General features: G+C 44.1%; 1 long non-coding RNA gene across 1 annotated transcript; it reads left to right on the top strand.

The window, feature by feature from the left end:
* Positions 1 to 7,302: 7,302 nt before the first annotated feature.
* LOC308482475 lies at positions 7,303 to 19,305 on the top strand. The gene is made up of 3 exons (XR_013989297.1): positions 7,303 to 7,356; positions 9,091 to 9,220; positions 19,262 to 19,305. It is a non-coding gene; the product is annotated as an uncharacterized lncRNA (long non-coding RNA).
* The last annotated feature ends 3,083 nt before the right edge of the window (positions 19,306 to 22,388 follow it).

Raw genomic sequence — 22,388 nt, 5'->3', positions numbered from 1 at the left:
ATCCATATCGGCTGCACGCTTATGTTCCTATGTTGTTCAGATAAGAGAGTATTTCCTAACACTTTTAATGCATCACCTTCAAAATTACCTTGATTAAGATTTACTACAAATTTATGGCCACAATCCAATGTCAATTCAAACATACTGAATTCAAGTGTGTGTCGGATAGTGGCTGAAACAAAAACATGTATGTGATTTTTATAAATGCTTTGCCCAGAAAAGACATATAAATATTTTTTTAAGAGAGAGAGAGGGAGAACTAGGTAATATCTGGGTCTTAGGAAGGAGCTGTAGATGTATAACTGATACTAATTTTTATTTAATATTTTCACATGTCACAGAAGTAGTTTAAGGCTTACATGTAAATCAGAAGGATTCTCAAGAGGGTTTGCTTACGTGTGTGTGTGTGTGTGTGTGTGTGTGTAGTAGGAGTGATACTCTATGTAAGTCCCCATAAAATGCTAAACATTCTAAATAGGTAAGTGAAATAGTGCCTCAGAGAAATATTACTAGTCTTATCAAAATTGATTTGATATTCTTTAAATTTCACTTTAAGGAGACTGTGCGACAGCTAGGACTGCTTAAGGATTTCAGTTTTTCCGCATTTGGATATGAACCAATCTGATCAAAACTAATGCAGTCAAACCTTGGTTCCCAAACGGCTCTGTTTTGGAATGTTTTGGCTCCCAAACGTTGAAAACCCAGAAGTAAAGGCTCCAGTTTTCGAACATTTTTCAGAAGCCGACTGTCCAACATAGCTTCCACTTGAGTGTAGGAAGCTCTTGCAACCAATTGGAAGCTGTGCCTCGGTTGTTGAACATTTCAGAAGCTGAACGGGCTTCCAGAACAGATTACGTTTGACAACCAAGGTTTGAATGTATGTGGTTCACAATATAGTTATGCATTAACTTTTACAATTTCCAAATGGTAGGACTCTAGAAAGTTGCTTTATATTGAGTCAGACCACTGATCCATCTACCTTGTTCTGTTTACACTGTCTAGCAGCAGACAGGAACATTCCAAGAAACACCTTCAGATGAAAGGAGCTGGGTAGCATGTCAATGTTTTAAGATCAGAAATTGGCCTGTGTTTAGAACAGGAATGCTGAACCCACTACACTTTCCCCCTGGTCCATCAGCCTCCACTCCAATTTAATGGCATTGGCATTGACTGTGAAAGTGTTAAGCAAAGCATCTATTGTCTATCCTGATAGCCACCATTGCTAACAACTGCCATGCACCTCTGATGACGGACATTATGGTGGGCAGGTTGAGTTGTCAAAGTCTGGGGGTTATGCAAACTTGCTGGTCCTTTGTAAATTTTAAATTGCACTCCAGTAAAATCAAATTTGTAATTGTTAAGTAAAGGTCAGTTTTTGATTTCTATTTAAAACAAATTCGTAAAAGAATTTCAAAACTCTTGTCATTCCATTCAGCCGCAGCTGCAAACAGAAACTCAAACCCCAAGTGACACCATCTGCTTCTTTTTCCTTCTCATGACTAATGATCAAAGGATCAAGTATCTTATAGTTGGACAAGTTTTGTTTTGTTTTCATTGGCACAACTTACTGGGAAACTTCCTGCAAACGATCAAAGAGTAATTACCTTTTCTCTGTTGTGCAATTTTTCTATTTATAGGGGTATATTTTTCAAAAGTCTGATCTGCACCTAAGTAGTCCTACAGTCTATTCCTACCCTATCATTCTGGTTGGGTCTACACATGTAGCTGAATGAGGTGGAAGAATACAGGACAGGGATAGCTCAGCTGGTTAGAGCATGGTACTGATAATGCTAAGGTTGAAGGTTTGAACCCTTTATGTGGCAGCTGCATATTCCTGCATTGCACAGGGTTGGGCTAGATGATCCTCAGGGTCCATTCCAACTCTACAGTTCTATGATACTATGAGTTGATGCTGGGCTCCTCTTTCCATGCTAAGACACATTATGGGGAGTGAATATGGAGGTATCAAGAACATACCATATTTTTCGCCCTATAGAACGCACCGTCCCATAAGGCACACCTAGTTTTTTGGGGGGAAATAAAGGGGGGGAATTATTTCCCCCCCCCCAGGCATGGGGCTGGGGTGGGGGAAGCCCGAGCTTCCCCCGACCCCAGCCCCCAGAACAGGCAACTCTCCGCAAGCGTGGGAGCCCAGCGCCGGGCTCCCGCGCCTTGCGGAGAACTGCGTGAAGTCTGGGCGCGCTGAGCTCAGCGTACCCAGCCTTCGGCATGCAGGCAACTCTCAGCGCGCCCAGGCTTCGGCATGCAGGCAACTCTCCGCAAGGTGCGGGAGCCCAGCGCGGGCTCCCATGGCTTGCGGAGATCTGCACAAAGCCTGGAGAGCGAGAGGGGTCGGTGCACACCGACCCCTCTTGCTCTCCAGGCTTCAGCGAAAGCCTGCATTCGCCCCATAGGATGCACACACATTTCCCCTTCATTTTTGGAGGGGAAAAAGTGCGTCCTATGGGGCGAAAAATACAGTAATTGGGGCCTTGTGACAGCAGTTGTGAAATTTAAAGATGTCTGCTTCTTGGGAGAAAAGTGATGACAAACATAGACAGCATCTTAAAAAGCAGAGAATCAACTTGCCGACAAAGGTCCGTATAGTTAAAGCTATGGTTTTCCCAGTAGTGATGTATGGAAGTGAGAGCTGGACCATAAAGAAGGCTGATCGCCAAAGAATTAATGCTTTTAAATTATGGTGCTGGAGGAGACTCTTGAGATTCCCATGGACTGCAAGAAGATCAAACCTATCCATTCTGAAGAAAATCAGCTCTGAGTGCTCACTGGAAGGACAGATCATGAAGCTGAGACTCCAATACTTTGGCCACCTCATGAGAAGAGAAGACTCCCTGGAAAAGACCCTGATGTTGGGAACGATGGAGGGCACAAGGAGAAGGGGACGACAGAGGACGAGATGGCTGGACAATGTTCTTGAAACTACCAACATGAGTTTGACCAAACTGCGGGAGGCAGTGGGAGACAGGAGTGCCTGGCGAGCTCTGGTCCATGGGGTCACGAAGAGTAGGACATGTCTAAACGACTAAACAACAACAACAATGTTAGACCAATGTTGGACCCATGGAGTATAATGGGGTTGACTCCCAGTGTACACATTTACAACCATAGTATAGGTTTTATCATCTGATTCCCTATTGGAAAATCTTTAGGGAGATTCCCAATTGTTTTAATGCACATTCTTAAATGTTCACTAAACGAGGGGAGCACATACTTCAGGCTTATGAGCCTGATATCTACTTTGTCCTCTCTAGAAACCAATGAGAAACCACTTATAGCCTGGTGTGAAAAGAGATCTGTTCTTTGTTTTCACAAGCTGGAAGTAAAAATAAACTCCTGCCAATTAACTACAAATCTCCCAGAGAGTTACCAATAGATTCTGCAGAATTCAAAATTTAATATCATAAAATACAATATTTGAGAAATAAAAAGCAATGAAATTCCAACTAAAAATCACCAAGAATAGTTAACATAATGGATGTGTGCTGTCTTCCCCTAGAATAAAATGGTGAAAACTGATTTGCATGCACTTTCAAACAAAATCAGTCCTTTTGTTGTGATAAAACTGGAAGTAAATCTACCACATCAGAAATGTTCATGTTGTTCACAATTATTATTATTGTTGTTTTGTGTTTTTGTTATTTGAAGGACTGGTAGTATGTAGTTTTCTTTTCTGAAGTTCTCTTTAGCTACCTAATTACAGTCTTCTGTATTAGTGCTGTCACCGAATGGTTTCACAGTGTGGAGCCACATCAGTTCTTTTCTTGATTTTAGCAACTTCAATTATTGCTAATAAAAGCAGATCTTGTTCATGGACTATAGACTGTGGGAGGCACACAATTAAAACCTCCAGGGATTCTGCTTTAATTCAAAATGGAGTCCTATGGCATCCAGAAATCTCAGGACTCAACAAAAGACTGAATAGAAAATGTCAACTATTGGGCCAAGATCAAATTTGACAGTGTTAATGTCTCCCACAGAGGGGGCATTCAGACTATCTGAGGGCTACTTTTTTAAATTATTTCACAGTCAAATTACTGTGAGATGGAGTGCCAGAATACAACAATTCAACAATTCAACAATTCCCATTGTATTTTAGCTTAGTGTACAAAAAGTACAAAGGCACAGATAGAACACAGTTTTCTGAGATGTGTGCACTAAAGAAACACACCATATAGATAAGGATTATTTGAGATTATCATGATACAAAACATGTACTGCATTTCTGGAACACTGGTAGAGAATCAATTGACAATGCAATTGAGAGTATTCTTTCTTCTTCTCCCATTTTCCCAGGTTCTATATAAGGCTGGTCCTTGCCAAGGGCTCCTGGAGTGATGGATCTGTTTGTTTGATGGAAGAAGCTATGCTGGGTATCCTGACAACAGTTGAGACTGTTAGTTCTTCTACTCTCAGCTCCCCAGGTGCTGACTCTTGTCTTCTAGCTCTCAACTGGGGGTGAGCAGTTAGAGCATAAGATGAAGAGAACACCAATGGAGGGAAGATGTGTAGGGAGAAAGACAAGAGGAAGAACCAAATGGTTCTAATAAGGTAGTATGCATCCACCTGGAGTCATGAGAGGCAATTTGTTGGGAGTTTTGATGGAAATTTACTTATTTTTTCTAAACTTTAGTGGCTATGGTTAGATTGTTTGTTAGCCTTTGGTTTTGTTTGTGGATATTTCTGATATATTTTATATATCAGTTTATATATTGTGCTTTATTATTGATATTAATGTTGCTTATATTATACATATACATATACCATCTCTCTCTCTTAATTGTGCTCTGTGTTTTGGAATTATATGGTTTTTGTTTGTTTTAAAGAATAATGAAAAATACTTTGGGGTCATTTGTGACCAAAAGTGGTATATAAACATTTTAAAAAAACAAAAAGCATCCCCATCATTTCTTGTTCCTCTGTGACTCAGAAATACTCACAGACCTCTGCCAACCCATAAAAACTAGAGTTGCTACTTCAGCAGAAACTCAAGGGAAACATGCTGGTCCCTGTTCAGTTGAATCATTTGTAGGAATTCTAAGGAAAGATGAGAGTTTTGAGAAGTGATACCTTTCAGGGTAGGCTTCACATGTATTATGGGTTGCACACGCGCATTGTTATTTCTTTATTTCTTATTACATTTATCGCCCAAATTTCCTCTAAGAAGCTCAAGACCTATCTATTGCTCCTCCCACTGCTAACCACTGGAATGTGTGCCCCAGACAGTTATCCACAAGGGAATATGGCACTCTGATAAAAAAAAGGTTCCCCTACTCCTAATGTCAAAAATTTCCTTTGAACATTTGAAACATCTTCCTACACCAGGTGTGGGGAACTGCTTCCCCTGGCAATGGGTCATACTTGCAAGGGGTGATGGGAGCTGTAGTTCAGCAATATCTGGAGGACCAAGTGTTCCCCACTCTTACCCTACTAGACCTTCCTATTCAATGCACAAAACTCAGAAACAGAACCAACAGAGATGTGGGCATCGGTGTGGTGTTAGTAAGTTCATCTCTGCTTCTCTCTCAACTGTTTTCACAAGGGGAAGAACCACAGATGAGTGGTAGAGCTCAAACTTTGCGAGCACAAGCTATAATGTCCGATTCTTGGTATGTCCAGGTAAGGCCTCAAAAGTCTCTTGCCTGCAAACTTGGAAAGCCACAACTAGTTTCTCTTGATACAGCTGAGCTAGATGAACCAACAGTCTGACTAGATAGCAGGCCAGATGCCTGCTAGATGCAAGGGTATGTACATGATAGGTGCTGGCAGTGGTCTGGCTTTGGGTGTAGTAGAGGCAACTGTCCTGTCACCAGCATTGAGGTAAGCTTCAACTGCCAATACAGCTGGATTCTGTACATGAAATGGAACTGACATTTTGTCCTTTGCTTCATGAAGCATAACATCTTCTGCTGATCTTAGCCAGATGCCAGCTTAGAAAGAAGACTTTATGAGCATTGGTGCTCAAATTTGTTTTCCCCTCCCCCAATCCTTTTACTCCAGTTTTTCTCTATTGCACCACGTCTATTGAATTCTAAGTCTGTTTTCCCCCACTATAGCACTTCTAAAACTTCAAATGCTTAACAAAGTATGGGAGGTTCTATATTAGTGGCCAAAGACTCCTTTCTCACGTTGTGTTTTGATGTGTTAAATGGTAAGTTTGAGATAAAGCTGATTAGTTCTTAGCAGAATGGAAATGCCATTTAACTAATGCAGTGAAATGTGTTGAATTTACTACACCAGAACACAGACAGAACTGAATTGCACGTTCATGTCTGTGGATGGGGACTTCCCTTTATTTCATTTCTGTTTATTATCATCACTACATAATCTACATGGAAAAAAATTAGCCCCCCATCCTTCATGTTCCTCTCTATGGCTGTTTGAGTCCCCACAGAACTGACACAACATGTGATAGAGTTTACAAATAAAAGTACGAGACAGAATCTCCCCAAAGTTATACCCCATTGACCTCCATTCTCTTCAAAGGATTTAAATCCAGCCTGGGGCTTTTAAAGACATGAATTCTTACTTGTAAATCGGAAAGCCTTATGAAAGCTTAACAAGATTATAAAAAGAAAGTGAACAACAAAAGGATTCTCCCCACCATCACATACACCCCCCCTCCAGTTGACTGTGTCCCTGAATGTGTGTGGGTGTGTGGGTGTATTTTGGGTGAATGAGGTGTTAGGGGAGGGGTAGTACCTCTGTTGCGGGGACACATTGTACTCCTTAGGGGGTAGTCTGTCCACTTTTTGTTGCTACCCTGCACTCAGCTCTCATCTGTGGCTCCTAGAAGCTGTCAGCATGCAACAATGGCCACACCCCAGGAATTGGTTATAAGTGGCTGGCTAAACCAGGTGAAAGTAGCCAATGGATATCAAACCTTCCATGAGTTAGGGATTTCCTCTGCATGTGAAGACAGGCTTTGGCAGATTGGGCAGATGAGGCCAATAGTGGGTCCAACAGTCCAGAAGGTGGTTTCTGCATGTGGTGTAGAGGAAAGTGAGGGGCAGGTGGGCTTGTCCACCTGCGAAGGTAGCCCATCTAGGAGAAGGAAAACTTTGATCCTAAACTCTCTGCTGCCTTTTGAGATATCTTCAGGAGAAGATAAGGCTAAATAGTAAACCTTACACAAATCTGGATTGGAGTCCCAGCACTATCGTCAATGACTTTTTTGTTCCACACACCCAGCATAATAACTGGCACAATGGGCAGATATTTCTACTATGTCTTTTGCCCAACAAATGGAGATATTTTAAAATAAAGAATTTGTTTTCTTTCAAGGCACCTCAACTACAGAAAGAATGATAGACTTTGCAACTTTTTGAGCCTCATGAGGTATGTGAGAGTGGGATGCATAACGTGTTGCATATCCAAATGAGACTAATAGGAAAATTTCTCCAAGCACAGGCAAAGAAGTGGAGTAGAACATATGGCACAGCTCATCTGCAAAAGAGATATGGAACTGGGTTGAGAGAATCACTCCAAGCCTAGGCTTACAACAAGTCACCACAATCAGCCTTTCATTTATAGGGTGTTAAAACAGATGAATCTTAAGAAACCTAAGATAAATTTTAAAATAATGTATACTAACAGGTACATTTTAAGGTACACACACATTTTACATTCTGTCCTTCATCATAAATGCTTCCAGGGCAGAACACAGCAGTATAACAATAAAACATGATCAAAACTTGTCACATATATCCAACACATCTGTTTTTCATAACTTCTGCAAATATTCAAAAGCCAATTCAAAGGCCTGGAGAAAGAGAACCATCTTCAGCTGCTGCCAAAAAATAGAGTGTAGGTGCCAAGACCATAAACTCCAGGACGCCAATACGAAAAACAGGGGTGAACATCTTCCGGGGCTGAAGTCCCAGATGAGTCACATGACAAACACGAGATCACAGCCCTGAAAGATGTGTTATTTTCAGGGCTGTGCTCTCATGTGTTTTGGGGTGCTGCAGAAGATGGTAGCCCAAAAAACAGCTTTTGGGGGGTGAGATTGTGGTGCAAAATTGTGGTGCCCCAAAATGTGCATTTTTGAGCTCTGTACTCTTGCAAGAAAAAAATGGATGTCCCATTTTCAGGACAGTTGTGGCGTGTGCAAAACTTTATGGGGGAGGATTTTCCATTGCTGAGGTGCCATTGATTAGAGGGCCATCTTAGGCCCCATCTGCACTATACACTTAAAGAAGTATCATATAATTCTAACAGTCATGGCTTCCCCCACAGATTCCTGGGAACTGTAGTTTGCTAAGAATGCTGAGAGTTGTTAGAAGTTCCCTGTATCCCCCACACAGCTACAATTCCCAGAGCTCCCTGGGAAGAGGGTTTGACTGTCAAATCACTTTGAGAACTGTAGCTTTGCGAGGGAAACAGGGCTCTCATAACAATTTTCAACACTCTTAACAAACTACAGTTCCCAGGATTCTATGGGGTGGGCTATGGCTGCTTAAAGTACTTTGAATGTATAGTGCAGACCCTTATTACCTTATATTATAGAATCTTATATTGAGAAGCCCTGAACCTTGGGTTAGCAACAATTGGACCTCCCTGACAACATCAGTCCATGGTATGCTTAAGGTTGTCTATAGACCAGAGCTAAAATGTCAAACTGGTTTACATGCTTGGACATCACTGGATTCTCTGCACTTGGTGATAGTATGGATTGCTTCAGATTGAAACACACTGTAAGTAGTGTGAAGGTTCTTTTGTTAGAACTGAGATGCCTCATTAACACATGCAAGTCATCGCTTGATATTGCCATCATCAGGGGATGAATATGCATGTGTGAATCAGCCTATGAGTGGGGAATTAATTCTTGCTCCCCTTATTCACTGTAGCCACTACTCAAACACTTGCATACCCTACTTTCTGGGGGTGAGGGGCGGGGAGAGAATATAATACAAATGAGATCTCTCACAGAAGGGCTGTTTAATTAAGAATAACTGGCTAAGCTTTGGTAGCATTAATTATCTCAAGGTTTTTGCAGCTTGATTACTTTCTGATGGGAAAGAGCTTCTCAGCCAGACCTATTCAAATCAAGATTCTTTTGTTTTGCTTTAGAGAGCCAAGAAAGATTTCCCGGGGGAGTATACACAGAAGCCTCTGAGAAAGCAAAGCAGAGATGCTCAGAGTAAGAGTGACAGCTGGAGACTGAGGTTTTGCAGCATGAAAAATACTTGATTTTTCTAAAGTGAGTAACTCTGCTGCTATAAGACAAAGGGAGCATGTTTCTAAACTGGGGGGGGGGTGAATTTGGTCTTAAAGGAAATGGAGTATTTGCTATTAAATTGTGAAATAAAATGGTTACTTCTAATAGGAAATGGTTGACCACACTGCTGTCATTTTTAAGGAGATTGGTGTCATGACTGGGCAAGATCCAGTCATTGTTGCACATTCTTAAAAAGGTAAAGATAAAGGGACCCTTGACAGTTAAGTCCAGTCGCAGATGACTCTGGGGTTGTGGCACTCTTCTCGCTTTACAGGCCAAGGGAGCCGGTGTTTGTCCACAGACAGTAAATTGTAGGAACCCAATGTCCCTTCATGTCCCAGACCACTGCGTTCATCTACAGAAGTCCTCCTCATTGTCCTTCATTTATCATTTATTTGTTTAGTATCTACACAAGCTAAGGTTTTGACCATAATTGCACCAATACTTTGGAACACTGTTCTTATTGAAATCAGACAAGCACCTACAATTCTGATATTTTGCCACCTGCTGGAAGCGTTTCTGTTTCACCGAGCATTTGTAATTTATTTTATTGTATTCAGATTTTGCCATTTGTAAAGTTTTATAATTTTATGATATTTTAATTTTAATTTATTTATTGTACATTTCCATTATGTGTGTGCATGTGTTTACCATCAACTGCTTTCTAACATGCTCTGACACAATCATCTCACCTATTATAAAAAACAAAAACTATTGTCCATGGAAGGACAGAAAGTGAATGGCTATCTTTTTCTTAAAAAACAAAACCATGAAGCAGAATTATTTCATTCTAGACTAATTAAACAAACTTATTGCTAATAACTCACAGAGACAGAGACATCAATGGAAGTGGTAGAGCTTTCCAGTGCTGTGATGGACAGAGTACCAGGCTGTTAGTATTCTCAACTCTGAAGCATCAGATAGACAAGCTTGCTAGACTAATACCTATGAGAAATAGCCATTGGGCCATGTTCAAGGTCTTCTTGCTAACATATAAAACTCTGAACAATATGGAACCAGGTTACCCAAAGGACTCTGTGTAGAACTGTAACATCATCTATGTCATCTGGGAAAAAAATGCTCATGGCAGAATATTGCAGACTGGTGGCCTCAAAATGAGCATTTTCCTCTATTACTCCTACATTCTGAAATTCTCTTCCCTGTGCCATATGTGAAACATCATCCAACAGTTGCTGCCAGTGACAGACACTTCCGTGGAACACTGGAGAGATGCTACCAGTCAGTATAGACCGGGGTGCAGAATGTGGACCCCTCCAGATGTTGCTGGACAACAACTCCATCATCCCTGACCATTGGCCAAGCTGTCTGGGGTTGATGGAATCTGGAGTCCGACTACAAACCTAGAGGTTCCTCATCCCTCGTGAAAATATGGCTGAGCTATATGGAACAAACATCTCACTCAATATAACGCAGCTTCCTCTGTCCACATGAGCAAATGTAAACATCAAATTATGCTGTTCTGGTAATGCAATTGCTGACATCTGTTTAAGTGGAAACATGCTGGTTTTGACCTTTAAAAGTCTGGGACCTACACATATTCAGAGAGTGCTTCTATCTATATTAAACCCCACCTTCCCATCTTACCACCCTGCTTAGGAAGATAATACAATCAATCCCTGCTGAGAATTCTGACAGTATTTGAAATCTTCGTCTTAAACCTTCTAGAGAGCTTGGGGAAGGGAAGGGGGAGTTCAGAAACAGTTCTCCAGGTAGATTGCTATCACATCCTCTTGCACTGCCTTAAGCATTGCACACTGACTGAGCTACTGGAGCTCTTTAGCTCTGATGGTAATCCATGGGAATCCATGGGAAGAAGCAGAACCTCAGGAAAAGAAGTGTTATAAAATAGCCTTCCCAATTTTGAGTCAGCCTTGGGAAAGAGGAGTGCATATGACTATTTTCTCTATTTGATATGGTATATCATGCAGCAATAGAACATTATGGGCAGAAATGGGGTGTATACATTGTTGAAATGTATTATAGTTCAACAAGAGGCAAGATATGGATACACTTTTAACTAACACATATGTTGAAGCAGCATATAGAATACGGGCTAAATTATCAATGACCAGTGCAATGCATTCTCACCAGTTCAATGGAATTATGGCCTCATCCACATGATACATTTAAAACAGTTAATGCACCACTTTAAACATACTGTACATGGCTTCCCCGAAAGAAATCTGGGAATTGTAGTTTGTTAAGGGTGCTGAGAGTTCTTAGGAGACTTGCATTCCCCTTGCAGATTTACAATACACAGAGTGGTTTAACAATCAATCCCTCTTCCCAGGGAACTCTAGGAAACAAAGCCCACCTTCAGCATAAAAAGCCCTAGAAATGCATTGAATTTTGTAACAACAACAACAATAATAATAATAAATTAGTGGCTGGTTTCCCCAACAAAATATTAAAAATACAATAAAACATCAGATATTAAAAACTTCCCTAAACCAGGCTGCCTTCAGATGTCTTCTAAAAATCAGACAGTTGTTTATTTCCTTCAAATCTGATGGGAGGGTGTTCCACAGGGTGGGCGCCACAACCAAGAAGGCCCAAGGCATGTTACCCTAGCCAATGTTAGCAGATTGGTAGTAAAACACATCATCATTTCTTAATAGACAAATTGTCAAATGCCTTTCTGAAGGATTGACATGTTGACAAATTCCCTTCTGAGGGATAACTCAGTTAGTAGAGCATGAAACTCTCAGTGCCCTGGGTACGAGCCCCACTTGGGTGAAAATTCCTGCATTGTAGGGAGTTGGACTAGATGATCCTTGTAGTCCCTCCCAACGCTACAATTCTACGATTCTATGATTCTAAGAAAGTGTCTGTAGGTTGGCAGAAACCATATAATGTTTTTGGGGCCATTTTTCTAACCAGGGACAGCTTTCCACATAAAAATGCTCCAAAATAATGTTAATACTTGTTTTGCATTGTAGTATCCCCCCCCCCCCCAATAGCTACTTGGATTTCTTTTTCAGACTCTGGATGAAGGCTAAAAAAAAAAGTTTTGTTTATTTTTATTCTTCCCTTCTTTTGCAAGCTTTTGCATGGATTTGCTAATTCAAAATAGTTGTTTGTCTGTAAAGTGTAAAATTGTATGCACTTGACTGTATTCTAGGGGCTGATCTGATATATTAACAATAAAGATTGATTGAGTGAACAAAGAGTTTACCATTTTGTTTGTATACATGTGTGGATGCATATGTATGGATGGATGAATAAATATGCCTAGAGTAGATTTAACGGTTTCATAACTTTAACATTATGTTACTGATTTTTGTATGTACACATTATGCCTGTGTGTGTTTAAGTGGAATTATATTCTGTTCTGTTCTGTTCTGTTGGCAATAAACAAAAACAGAGGCCCTACATGAGTTTAGGGAAAACCTTACCCAGGTCCCATATGCCACTCCCACCCCCCTTCACTATGCTGATTCTGCTCAATGTCATTTCTGCCCAGAGTCATGACAAAGCGTGTTCTCACTAAAGGAGAGCACGTGTTGCGGATGGGGCCGGACAAAGCACCCTGCAATGACTAGGCAGGTTGGAATAAAGGGGGCCTAGTGCTGGTTGGTGTTGTGTTGCTGGGGGAAATTTGTTGTTGCAATTTTAGGGGTGGGATCAGAGGATATTTAAGCAGGGTCCACAGCAGGCTACTTTCTCTTTCACTGTGGACATCGGATCAGACTGAACTCAGTGAAGGACTGGTTGTATTTACATTTCTTCTCCTTTTCCTTTCCTTTGTTTAATTTTATTTGATTGGTTTCCTCTTATTATATTATTAGATCCCTGCCACCTTTCCCTGGGGCTTAGAGCCCCCGTGGGCTGCTGGGGCTTTGCCCTCGGCTCTGGCTGTTGGGCGACTCCCGGCCTAATCCTAGCTTGGGGCCCTTAGGGATTTAGTGGCTGGGGAAGACCTTTCCTTTAATTTATTTATTTTAGCTTCATTTTAATTTGATTTTAGTAGCTCCCCCCCCCCCACGTGGAAGCGACTGCCTGCTCAGCGGTGGTGGCGCTGCTGGGGAAGCTGTTAGTTTTGTAAATTGCGCATAGCGCGCTTGGCAATTTTTTCGGGCTGTTTTAATCTGCTTTTGGGCCTGATTCGGCCTGGGAGGCCTCCAGGGCGAGTGCGGGCGGTAGAGACCTCCATTTTGGGTGGTTTTGGGCGGGAGCGCCATTTCCTGCCTCCCTCTACCTTATCCTGGCCTCCAGTGGCCGTTGGAGTGAGTGCAGCCTATAGTTGGCTGTGTTTGCTGGTGGCGCCACCTGGTGGCGGTTTGTATGGTTGCAGCTGATTGAAAGTGACTGAACCAATTTTCCATTCAGCCAGTTATTGCCTGTTAGCGTCTTTAGGTATTGTTTGCCATCTTTAAATTGTTTATTTGTTTTTCCATTGGTAGTAGGTATGGCCCCGAAAAGGAAGACGTCTAAGAGGCCTGGTCTTGTGTCCTCAGCGAAGAGACCTATTAAAGGCCCGTCCCAAGCCTTGCGTTCACCTGCGCCAAATCAGTCGTTGAGTCACATCCAATCCATGGTCACTGGTTTGGCTGGTGACCCTGCTGCGCTGGCCCGTGTTGAAGCTGAAATGGACGGCCTGTTGCACCGCTGCTCAACTCCGTCTACTTCTTCTGCAAGGCCAGCCCCTCCCGCAGGCGCATCATGTCTGGTGTCGTCATCTAGCGAAGAGGAGAGAGAGTTTATAGCAGCTGGGGGTTTCTTACCTAATACTGTGGCCCAAACCCCTGATTTACCCAAGTCTCAGGCTGCCATGCCGAAGGGTCGGGGTGGTGCCAGGGGAACGCCCAGGAGGAGGGCATCTGCTCGGATCCGGGCAGTGCAAGCAGCAGGTGCGCCGCCCCCAGCAGCTGTGCTCTCGGTTTCTGGTCATTCACAGGTTATCTCTTTTCAGTCTATTCCGGGCACCGCTCAGCAGGGTGATGCTTCTGAGTCTTCGGTAGAGGATAGCCTTCTTCCACCTCCGAGACCCTCTTCTGGTGGGCACCGTCGCCGCAAAAAGAGTTCCAGGAGGCGCGCCAAGAGAAGGCGGAGGGATACTTCATCCTCTCCCTCAGGTACTTCATCCTCTAGTTCAAGCAGCAATGAGGAGGCCTCTCTCAAGCTTTACTGGGGCTTTGGGGAGTCGACGGGGCTTCCAAAATGGGCATGGGAGTGAAGGGCCAACTCTCACAGAGCAAAGTACGGGGCAGTTCAGGATTGTCGAGATGGGGTCCTGGTACCTGAGGTAAAGGTCGCCACCAACTCTGTCAGGGACCTCATACCCGGTGCCCACTTGACTACCAAGCTGCGGTCCAGGATTTTGGATGGCCGTTATATTGACATATTCAGCCTTGCCCCTCCGCAAGAGGGTCAGGACCCACAAGACAAAGGCTCCACCGCCTCTAAAAAACGGGCGGTGGTAGCAAAGGTGGATAGGACATTTGAAAGGTGGCTGGATAGCTTCCAAGTTTTTGCTGGAGTCGTGTCCACAGCTTATCCTAGGAGATCTTTGCATCTATGGGTGTATTTGTCTATTGTCCGTTCGGCCTTTACGATGGCTGGAGAATCAGCTGCAATATCGTATGATGAGAACTTTAGGCACAGGGCAGCTAAGATCCCCACGGCCCGCTGGGACCGGAAGGATTTGGACGTATGGACCACTTTTGTGGCTCCGCGTATTGACAGGAAGGCTGCAGAACCTCAGAAATCTAAGGCTGTCCTACCAAGGGTGGGTCGTAAGTTGTTTTGCTGGGATTTTAACAAGGGTACCTGCCTGCGACAATTCTGCAGGTACTCACATGCATGTGAGAAGTGTTCTGGGAACCATCCGGCTTCAGCTTGTACAGGGGGCCGTCGGTCCTTTCGGAAAGGGGGGGGCCCAGCAGCCCCCAAAAGCCGCTCCTCCGGCTCCAGCCGCTGGAGCAGCAAAGTAATACCTTGTCCTCTCTAGCCTATACCCCGGTACGGCTACAGCCACTCCTGTTATTATTGCAGTCATATCCAGACAGGGCGTCGGCGTCTTATTTGCGGGATGGTTTTTCTTTGGGCTTTAGGATTCCAGTGGTTGCCACGCCGGTGGCTAGGAGTCCTGCGAATCAGAGGTCAGTTTTGGACATGCCAGAGGTGGCACGCAAGAAGATCGGGAAGGAGCTGGCTTTACGTCGTATGGCTGGCCCTTTCGTTGTTCCCCCATTTCCCAATTTGCATATTTCACCGTTGGGTATTGTTCCTAAAAAAGCCCCGGGGGAATTCCGCCTAATTCACAATCTCTCACACCCTAAAGGCACATCAGTAAATGATGTTATTCCCCCGGAGCTTTGTACGGTAAAGTATGCTTCCCTTGATCAAGCGATCAAGATGGTACGGAAATTTGGGCCAGGCGCCCTAATGGCCAAATGCGACATAGAATCCGCATTTCGGCTGCTTCCTATTCATCCCGATGACTTCTGGTTACTGGGCTTCCAGTTTGATGGAGGATTTTATTTTGATAAGGCCATGCCTATGGGCTGCTCGGTAGCCTGTGCGGCTTTTGAGCGTTTTAGTTCATTTTTGGATTGGGCTTTGCGCAAAAGGACTGGTCTGAGCGGTGTCACTCATTACCTGGATAATTTTTATTGGCCTCAGCCAATGATACAGGGCACTGCGTTGCCTTACTACAGGCCTTTGCCGACTTAGCGGAAGAGCTGGGCGTGCCGTTAGCCGCGGAGAAGACTGAAGGTCCTTCTACGCGTCTGACTTATTTGGGTATCTTGTTGGATACCGTGGCTCAAACATCCAGGTTGCCGGCAGATAAAATACTTGCGCTTAAAAGAGTCATTGAGGAACTGCTGCCCTTGAAGAAGGTGACCTTGTGACAGTTACAGTCGTTGCTGGGTCACCTGAATTTTGCTTGCAGAGTGGTCGCCCCGGGGTGACCATTCTGCTCACGTTTGGCCAGACTCATGTCAGGTTTGAGATCCCCGCAGCATAGGGTGCGCCTTTCAGCCCAGGTGAGGGCTGATCTTCGGATCTGGTTGGAATTCCTGGAGGAATTCAACGGGGTGTCTTTGTGGCAGGACACTTTGAACCTCCACACTGATTTCCAGGTGCATTCCGATGCCGCAGGGTCTATGGGGTTTGGCCTGTATTGGGATGGTAGGTGGTGTGCAGAGCGCTGGCCACTAGATTGCCGTGGGGAATCCATAATTCGGGACCTAACTTTTCTGGAGTTTTTTCCCATTGTAGTGGCGGTGAACGTGCTAGCCATGCAGTCTTCACGATCCACTAGGGTATCCGCCCTGTTGCGGGCTTTTGTTTTACATTGCTTGCGTTTTAACATTGTATTTTCTGCACGTTTTGTTCCTGGCGTGTCTAATGACATTGCTGATGCTCTGTCCCGTTTTCAGATGGAGCGGTTCAGGTCCCTGACGCCAGTGGCTCGAGACCGTCCGGAATTTTCCCCGGATCATCTCTGGAACCTTGGCAGCACTTAGTTTTACAGGGAGTAGCTGCATCTCTTGCCCCCTCCACGTTGAGGTCTTATAAGAAGGCTTGGACTGATTTTTTACAGTTCACTGTGCAGCAGGTGGGGGGGGGCGGGTAGCCCCCATTCTACCACCCAGGTGCTCCAATACCTGGCACACCTATTTCAGAGGCGTCGGGCAAACAGGACGCTGAGACTGCATTCTGCAGCAATTTCCTTCCTTAGCAAGGCAATTTTTAACAAGGATCCATGTGGGAAATTTGTGGTGCGTAAGGCACTTGAAGGCTGGGGGCGACTGCGTCCCTCCAGGCCAACTTCCAGGCGGCCCATCACATTTCATCTGCTGACTAGGATGCGCAGCAAACTGAGGAGCATCTGTTGGTCCAGGTTTGAGGCTCGGTTGTTTTCCGCAGCCTTTTCTTTAGCCTTCTTCGGGGCCCTGAGAGTGGGGGAGGTGGTCCTTGAGCCTAAGCGGGATGGAGGTTCTAGGGGTTTGTTGCTGCAGGACGTGAGCTTGTCTCCGTCAGAAGTGCAAGTCAATGTCAGGAGTTCAAAAAACGGATCAACTGGGAAGGGGAGCGGTGATTCGGCTCCCAGCAACTGGGAAAAGGGGCCCGTGCCCAGTCAAGGATCTCCAGAAATATATGGCCCTATGACCGCCAGGTGAGGGCCCTTTGTTTATTCATGAAAATGGGCATCCGTTGGCCCGGCACCAGTTCACCAAGGTGCTGCGCAAGGTGATTGCGGCTTGCGGCCTTGCAGCTCCCGAGTTTGCTCCTCATTCCTTTCGGATAGGGGCTGCAACGACGGCTGCTCACTGGGGTTTATCGGTGGAGAACATTAAGGACCTGGGCCGGTGGAGGTCAGATGCGTACAGAGGTTATGTACGGAAATGATGTGATTGCATGTGCTTACGTTTCTTGTTTCCACCCTAGGCCCAGCAGCTATACGCATCTGGATTGTGGGGCACAGTATTGTACACTGGGCTGCTAGCAGAGCTCGTCAGTCCGGAGTGGGTGATGGCCTTGGCCTGCCACAGCACGTGCGTGTGTCCTGGATCGCCAGAAGGGGGATGCTGTGGAAGGAGCTTCTACCGCTTATGCAGAGGCGTGTTCTCATGGAAGGCCCTCCTACAGCGATTGTGGTTCAGCTCGGAGAAAATGATATGGTTTCATCTTCCTGTTATGTCCTGCGGGCTGTTATGTTGGAACATTTGCGGGAATTGGCGGCCATGGTGCCGGCAACTAAAATAATTTGGTCACAGTTGCTTCAACGCCGTAAGTGGCGAGGTAGCCCCTGTTTGGCGGCCACTGAATGGGTTAGAAAGCGGATTAATTCTGCGGTGAGCAAGTTGGTGGTCAATTTGGGGGGGGTTGTGATTCCACACCCTCTGATTACGTTCAAAGCCGCTGAATTTTTATGATGGATGGGGTTCATCTGTCTTCTGTTGGAAATGATGTGTGGTTGCGTTCAGTGGTGGATACGTTGAGGGCGTGTTTGAGGCTGTGAGTGGTTGGCGGCGAGCATAAGGGCTCGAGTGGCGGTTAGGCATTGGTTTAAATTGGTTGGTGGAGGGGTATGGATTGGCTGTGCCTGCCCCTCCAATGCTGGTGCTGCACGGGAATTCCGTTAAAGGAATTCAGGGGCTTACCATCCTTTCGTCCAAACCCCTGGAATCGGGTTTGGGCCGTGTAAGCCCCTAGGAGCATGCAGGGAGAAGCTGAGGGTCTGTGTCGCAGCTCCAGTCATCCCTGAACTTGTTCCTCCACACTGGCTTTCGCTGGAATCCGGGAGCCAGTGCTGTCCCCAATGTGGGGGGGGACAGCTAGTCATAACCAATGCCTAAGCAACCACTCACAATTTGTATGCTAATAAAGTTGTGGCCAAAATTATGCCAAAAACCTTAAACAAAAATTATGTGTGATGTGTGAGTTATTGGGGTAAGGGTGTTTTGGGGGACCTCAGCACGCAAAATTCTTGCTATCACCTAACATAATGAAGCATTTCACTGAGGGAAAGGCAACTTGTCCCACAATTGAGGTTGGGAGGGAAAAAATCATTTCCATCATTGGATGGCTTTAAAATAATAATTTGAAAATGCATGGATGGTAATGCGATCAGCTATCAATAGCAGCAACATACAGGAAGTTGCCAAGAATGTGCATTGCAAACAGGACAGAAACTAAAGAGTTACAGCAAAAAAGAAAAGAAGAAAAAGAGGGGGGGGGGGGGAAAGATAGCTAGTTTGGATGTTTGGTCATCCAGATCACACATGCACAGAAAATAGAAATTAACTTGTAATCAATCTTGGTTTAAAGTAAGATTTGTTAGGGCTCAGTAGACATCCAAGTATTAAAAAACCCTAATAGATCTGACCTATGAATCACCCAATTTTGAGTTTCAGCAACATCCTAATAATGCAGCACTGCCCCATTTAATGATACTGGCTGTTCTTCCTAACAAAATTAGTGGGAAGAATCTGCCATTCTTACCTTGGTGTAGTCCTTTATCACATGTAAATCTTTCTTCTTTCTTTACAGTTGAAAGAAGAATGTTTGAGGATCTGGGCTGAAATGAAATTAACTCAATGGAAAGGACTCGAATTCCCATAACTTCTTGTGGCGGAGAGTGGGGGGTGGGGGTGGGCAGGACTGATTCAGCCGAATACAATTTTCTATTCCTGTTACATTTTATTAGGAGGATGAGTCACCCAGTCTATACTGCATAAGAGGGTCAGTGGAAAAATGCCAAATACTATATTTTAGTTCTCTTCTTATTTGTAATCTTGTGGTTTGTATTCCCCACAACTCTCACTGGCCATTTATTGAACTATAAAAGGATTAAGAGGTGTGTGCATTGATCCTAATGGGTAAAGCTGCCCCCCCAAAGTCTATATTCTATTCTATCTTGCAACCTTAATTTTTTTATTTTATTTGTAAAGGTCAAAGCTACTAGGTCATTTTATGTGATGCTAATATGAAGAAAGGCAATCTGAAAGCAACATCTTCTTACTGGTCTGAGTCTTATTATTATTTTTTCATTAGTTCTTCGATATTATTGCACTAAATCAATTGTCACTTCTTCTCTCTCCTGTTAGAGCTATAGAGACAACAATTCTGAGATAGAGGTAATCACTATTCGTTCTTGTCTGTATCGCAATTGGTTATTCAGTTCCAGTGACAAGCCAAGCCAATTGCTTCTGTCCACATTCATTACAGGCAATTGGAGTGTGCAGGAGAAAGTGAAAGGATGTTTGCAGACAATAAGCATTGCAATGTGCTGCTAACTAAAGGCAGGTCTATGTCTGCAAAACTTTACCTGGGTACAAAAGAAGCCAGTTTGATTTTTTCTGAATTGGCCCAAATTTTAAAGCACAGCCGTTAGAAAGAAACCCTCGCTAGACATCTGTTAGCAAAAACATCAAAACCTCATCCTGTCCAGATCAGTGAGCACTTTTTTTAATGAGAACATGTTCTCTCCTTTAGATTACATATTGATACATGGCATTGTCTACTGGAATATTCTCTTCTGCAAACCCTGTTGTAATGGATGGGATTTATGCCAGGGCACTACTGTGATTTTTGATGGCTTCCATTGCTTACAGACTGAAATTCAAGCAGAGGCATCTCCAACCTGTAGCTGTGGTAAGGGTAACCAACCTTGTTGGGCCCGGAGGCACATTTGCAAACTGGAGAAACTGTTGTGGGTACCACACCACATTGCAACCAAGCAGACACCATAACCTATTCTATTGGTTCTAGTTACAGGTAGGTGTTGTTCTGCCGTAGTCAAAACAAAACAAAACAAATATTCCTTCCAGTAGCACCTTAGAGACCAACTAAGTGTGAAGAAGTGTGCATGCACACGAAAGCTCATACCAATAACAAACTTAGTTGTTCTCTGAGGTGTTACTGGATTTTTTTTTATTTTGTTCTCTTCTATTGGCTACAACAGAATGCTTCTTTTAAGCCTAATGTCACTGGGGAGGGGAGAAATGGAGAAGACCCTATGGGCATCAGGGAAGGACTTCGTCAGTGCCACTGCAGCCCTTGATCTATGTCATAAAAGAGAGGTGTGAAACCTATCAGCCTTTGAAGGCCATATTTTCAAGAACCATCATGAGAACCACTAAAAGTTCCAAAGTTGTCATTGGGAGATGGTTTCCCCACTCCACCCCACCCCAGGAGAAGGAACACATGCAGGGAACCCTGATAGACAGGAGCTGGGATCGACTGCCAGTTGTCCTATATTTCAAAATAAGAGGAGGAGCAATCTGATATCTGATAGGGCAAACTTGAGGCCAAACAGTAAATGGCACCTCCCATCACCTCCTCCCCCAATGCTCCCATCTCCTCATCCTCACTGCAGCAGTGAAGTCTCACTAGTCAGAGGTGGGGGGACTTCAGTCCCCTGTGACATCCCTCCAGCTACTCTTATTGCAAACTGGAAGCACACATCCCTCTCTAGCACATTCATCTCTATGTTCTCAGTGTCCTGATTCCTTCTGCCAGTCCTGGTAGGAAGGGGAGTGTGCATGTGTGTGTAGTGAAAAAGCTACTTCTGGTGGTGGATTAAGACCCACCATGGCATGAAAGGGGGGGGGGGAGTGGTGCTGGCATCCTCCTGCATTCCCAGTAGGGACGGGGGGGCATTAACATCCCCATAGATCTTGCTTCTGTTTTAGATTTCCAGAAGAGCCCCAAAGTCCAGCACAGAATTAAACATGTCTCTGTGTCTTCCAGCTCCCAACATTCAGCTCTGGCTATTGTTTTACCTAGGATTACAGAGCTTCAACCAGGTGGGAAAATGCCTACCCCTCTTCCTGGAGAACACCATCACTTAGCTCATTCTCTGAGATGCTAATGAGCCCTGAACTGCCCAGCTAAAGCCATTACCTTGACAAAGTTATTAGTTTGACTTGTTCACCAAGTTCCAACTTCTACATTCTAACCTCATACTGGAAGGAACCAAGAGTATCATCCAGACTGAGCACCCCAAACTCATATCAATTTGTACATATTATTTGGTTGGAGACATTTCATCACTAAGTTCGGAGAAGTGTGAATTTCAAAGCATAGCTGTGTTTCAGTTTACATATTGTTTCAGAAAGTGCAAATTAGTCATGTTGTATTCTTTTCTATTCTGCCATGCCTGTGCAGGCAATTAAGAATACATTTTTTTCCACAGTTGTTAACCGATGTCTGTTTTTAACTTTTTGATATGACTTTAATTATATGGCTTTATGTATTTTAGTTGTAAACAGCACTGATTATTAATAGATAGATGATAGATGATAGATAGTGGTCCATAAATGTTTTATAAATAAATAAAAATCTGAATTGACCCAAATTTCCTCCCTATCTATACATACTCATACCATACCCCTCCTGCCAACCTGCCGACTCTGGCAGCCAATGCACTCTGCCTAATGGAAGGACCAACCCTGGATTGAGCATTTCCATAAATTCTTCCACATGTATTTGCGGAGAAATGCTGGCAGCTATTTTCCTTCTACTCACACTTCTTTAGATCCAGCTCATAGTTCTGTGCCAAACGATTCACAGGCTACTGAGCAGAATTATCATGGGAGAGGAGCAGGAGCATTCCATACACATTGCATTTGCTCACAGTGGCTGTCATCACTGCAACAGTAAACATGACAACTTT

The sequence above is a fragment of the Podarcis pityusensis genome, assembly GCF_964106645.2.
Source record: "Podarcis pityusensis genome assembly, chromosome: 8".
Classification (NCBI taxonomy): Eukaryota; Metazoa; Chordata; class Lepidosauria; order Squamata; family Lacertidae; genus Podarcis; species Podarcis pityusensis.
Note: the sequence above shows the minus strand (reverse complement) of the source record. Positions and strands in the feature narration are given on the sequence as shown.